The sequence below is a fragment of the Pangasianodon hypophthalmus genome, chromosome 5, assembly GCF_027358585.1.
Source record: "Pangasianodon hypophthalmus isolate fPanHyp1 chromosome 5, fPanHyp1.pri, whole genome shotgun sequence".
Classification (NCBI taxonomy): Eukaryota; Metazoa; Chordata; class Actinopteri; order Siluriformes; family Pangasiidae; genus Pangasianodon; species Pangasianodon hypophthalmus.
Window position 1 is genome coordinate 502,501 of NC_069714.1, and position 4,636 is coordinate 507,136.

General features: G+C 39.8%; 1 protein-coding gene across 1 annotated transcript in view; it reads right to left on the reverse strand.

Annotated features, from left to right (window-relative positions):
- The window catches only part of edar (ectodysplasin A receptor), a 24,708-nt gene extending 21,974 nt beyond the window's left edge, over window positions 1–2,734 (reverse strand). Inside the window, exon 1 of the mRNA XM_034304279.2 lies at window positions 2,506–2,734. The gene's annotated coding sequence lies outside the window, so the exon portion shown is untranslated. The remainder of the gene's footprint in view (window positions 1–2,505) is intronic.
- Between the last annotated feature and the right edge of the window lie 1,902 nt (window positions 2,735–4,636).

Genomic DNA, 4,636 nt, shown 5'->3' on the forward strand with positions numbered 1-4,636 from the left:
GGAAGAAGAAAGAAAAAGATTGATAGCAGTAGGCTGGGATTTAATCCTTCTGCTCTTTAAACACATAAATACAGACGTTTCTGACTCTTTTTTTTTTTTTCATTTTCACTTGTCTGTTTCTCCTTCCAGCATAGATAGATAGATAGATAGATAGATAGAGAAGTGCTGTAGAATAACAGAACACCGGCAGTAAAACAAGTCCACGGGCTAAAAAAAGATCGGACGTGTCCAGATGTGCGAACGCTTTAACACACCTCCGCACCTGATCACCGATATTTTATCCTCATGGAGAGTGTGTGAATAAGCTGCCGTTCCAACACACACACACACACACACACACACACACGCGTCAGATTCCAGCTCCCACGCTACGCCGCTCGTGAGTGAAGCGTAAACTCCATACACACCCACTGACGCCTTTCAGGATCTACAAAGGTGTTGTGATTGTGTAGCAATCAGTGCGTTAGTCATCTGACAGCGACAGAATAAACACAAACACACACGGCTTCTTGGCCGTCTCGCTGTCGCAGCTCAGCGGTTGTGTAGCTGGAAGGTAGCTAGAGACCAGACTTTTCTTTCGTTTATATCCTTTCTGTTGTATTCACGCCATCTTCCTGACAGTTTCGCAGATTTCCTCTTTGTTGTGTAATCTGAGCTACGAACTGACGGAATGCTATAAAGAGCACTTACGAATTAATTAATTAGTAAAGAGGAAGAGTTGAAGCAGGGGGCGGGGTTATCAGTGTGCAGGGGGCGGGTTTATCAGTGTGTAGGGGGCGGGGTTATTATTAGCAGGAGTTTCTGATATCTCATGAGCTAGACTTCTTCTATTAATTATTAAACTCTCAGAACAAAACAAATTAAAAACGTGTGAACAGACTGAGGGTTTGACGTGACGTCTGACGTGACGTTTGACGCGACACTCGCGCGTGAATCGGACGGAACGAGCGCCGAGATAAACGCTAATGCAAATCTTTCCATTTTTTAATTTTCCTTCATTTTCTAGAGCCCAAGGCCCCCTCAGAAAAAAAAAGATGGAAAAGGACGGAGGGATTTATGTCCCTCTTTGAGCTGCTATAATTTGAAGATCAGACGGAAAGGAGAGAGAGAGAGAGAGAGAGAGAGAGAGAGAGAGAGAGGGGGATCAGAGGAAAGAAGGCAGGCAGGCGCATGTTTGTGAAGCAGGACTTTCCCCTGAAGGGTTTCTAATCTCAGGTGGAGGGAAAAAGCAAAAAAAGAAAAAAAAAAAACAATTATGTTCTTTTAAAATCTGTTAAAAAAAGGTGGAACGAATGGAATTGAATTTATTGGAATCAACTTTTAATAAAAGAGACGCTGGGCTGGTGATCATCATCCTCATCATCCTCATCCTCATCATCACCACTTCTTTGCACTTTCCTCATGCTAATTAAAGGCTAATTAGCTTTTGATATTGAGAAGAACATGGAGGAATCTTCAGGGTCTCATTAGAACCCTACAGGAGGAAGAACTCTTCATTAACCTTTAATTATCCGATGCACTCTTACTGAACTGACATTAAACATAAGAAATAAAAATAAAAATAATTTTAGTATTTAATGCGTAAAAATTGTTGCAAAAACAGGAAATAAAACGACTCGGAGATCTTTCCTCTGAGCTGCTTTTTTGTCTTTTTATCATTTCACACGTACAATAATTTAAAAAATGATATAAAAGTGAATCAAAATTCTCTAAAAGTAAAATTTCATTCATTTTCATCCCCACTTTTTTTTTCTGCTAATTCGCATCTGATGCACGTCACATCCTAATGTAGGAAACATTATTATTATTATTATTATTATTATTATTATTACTTTAAATATCATTTCAAACTAAAACATTATGACAAGACAGCACATCAGATTAGTGTTAAAAAAAAATAAAAATAAAATTTGTTATAGGATTAAGAGACGGAGCGTCAGATTAGTTTGGATGAGAAAGGAAAAGAAAAAATTATATTCAAATGAAATATTAAAATATTAAAAGTGAAAAAGAATTTAAGATTTTTACTCATAAATTCTAGATGAAATATTATGAATTTATGACAGAAAAACGTTTCGTGTGTTATATGATATACATCAAAGTGGCTTCACAATATTCAACATTTTTGCGAAGAAAAATTTTTAGCTTTATATTATATTTTCGCATCCTGTTTACAGAAACAACATTTGCATCTCATTAGAACATATAAATATAAATATCAGCGTAAATAAACGTGACATTTTCATGCACGTGATTGAGCCGAAAGTCGCCTGTGACACAGAGATATGAAATAATCATACGGATAATTTAATATAGAAATGTATATTTCTTTATATTTAAGCAGGAATTTTCCCCGTTGTCCCTAAACACAGTGTCTCTCTGTCTCTGTCTCCGTCTCTGTCTCCGTCTCCGTCTCCGTCTCTGTCTTTCCCCCCCTCAGTGCATTCCTGAGAGGGGATTTTTTTTTTTTTTTTTTTTTTTTTGGGGAAAAAATGAGTGTCTTACCTGCAGGAGGAGACGGAGCCTTGCTGTGAGCGACTATGTGAAAATCTTCTCCTTCTTTCTTTCTTTCTTTCTTTCTTTCGTTCTTCTTCTCGAGTGTTACGCTTTAAACTCTGAGCTACATGCAGAAACTCTCAGAAATCCATGCGGCGTGGGAGTGGGAGTGGGAGTGTGAGGGGTTTCTCTCTCTCTCTCTCTCTCTCTCTCTCAGGATACGAAAGCTCCTCCTCGAGAAAAAGACGAGAGGAAAAAAAAAAAAAAAAAGAGGAGTGGATGATCTCCGCCCAGAAAGACTTGAAAGAACCTGAAACAGGTAGGAGACGAGAGCAGGAGGATGAAACACACTGCGCCACCTGGTGGTGTAATTCTGCTCCTTACAGCATAAACATTTCGCTCCTCATGTACAGTTACATACAGTAGCTGCTGAATATTACTGACACTCCTCTTAATGAATATGGATTATTAATACCCTCACTGTTCTATAATACCTATCATATATATATATATATATATAATGATTCGTGATCACTGTTGATCTGCTGGGATTTTCACACCTCTAGAGTTTACACAGAATGGTGCGAAAAGCAAAACTCAACCCGGGAGAGGAAGAAAAGAACAGCCACATCGGATAAAGCTGACAGTAACCCAAATAATCACTCTTTACAGCCGTGGTGAGCAGAAAAGCATCTGAACAACACTTCAAACCACGAGGCGGATGCATTACCACCGCAGAAGGTTCCACTCCTGGCAGCCAAGATCAGGAATCTGATGCTCCGGTGGACACGGAAAAGCGCCAGGTCACGTTTCTTCAACACTCGCTGAAGCTTTCGCCTGCGCGATCAATGCGTCACTGCGTCGCTGATACGCGATTGGCTGATTGGATGATGATTGCACGCGGACGGGTGTTCCTAATAAAATGGCCGGCGAAATTCCCGTCGGAGCACGGCGCGTGTTCCGCGACCACGATGGTTATGAAGATGGACGAATTTCAAGCAGATGTCACCACCTAGTGACGCGGAAAAAAAAAATAACATTATTATGATACAGGCTTTGGAATGTTGAATGATAAATATAGAGTGTAATATTTTATCATATATAATGATATTATTTTAATATGTTTTTTTTTTTTTTTTTTTGGAGCTTCTCAATGATTCATATGATACATATAGCTTCTCAATGACTCACTAACACACTCCACTCCTTCACTCTGGTCCACATTCCTATATAAACTCGTGTAAGTTCAAAAAGACAGAAAAAACAGAAAGAAATCTGTCGGATTAAATGAGGAGATCACTGTAATAATCCGCTAGGACCTTCGTGACTGATCACGTTCACTGAACAGTGACGTTGTGTTTAAACCATTTTAACACACACACACTCGAAATGTAAAACATCAGCGGGAAACGAGTGCCCCTGTAATCATGAGACGTGGTGCTCTTCGTGGGAGGTTGGTGCTGGAGCAGGAAGCGTGCGACTGAAACCTCCTAATGTGCCTTATGTGTGTTTCGCACAACGACTATGATGGCGTTTAGTGCTGCGAGCTATCGTTTAAAAGGATGATGTGAAACAGGCGTGCAGGCACAGGCAGATAACTTTCCTGTAATAGTCAGGATAAGAAAACACACCCACCCACACACACACACACACACACACACTGATATATATATACATACACTGAGAGACTGAGATGCACTCTTGCCTGAAATCCTCCTTCAGTCTCTGTAAGTTTGCTGCTCGTGTGTAGGATTAATGCTAATGAATGAATCGGAAGTAAAATATCCTGTAAAGTAGAACCGATATTTAGCATTTGGTCTGAATTTTTCAGCTGTAAGATGGACTCTCTCTCATCCCTGAATCGAGTGATTGTATTTGGATCGTGTTTATAAACGTGAATAGTGTAACGCTGGTGATGATTAGCTTCCCTTTGACCATTTTACGCACGTTTCCCGAGAGTCTCGTTAATGTTGTAGGTCAACCCTGTCTCGTTATTCTACAATGTGCTCTTCTTACCACTAGATGGACCCAGAGATAAACGTTTCAGATTCAAGATTTCTATAGCAACCGCTCATTCACGGGGACTTGTATGTGCCACATACATGGATTAAAAACATGCTGTTAATTAACAAAGAATGCC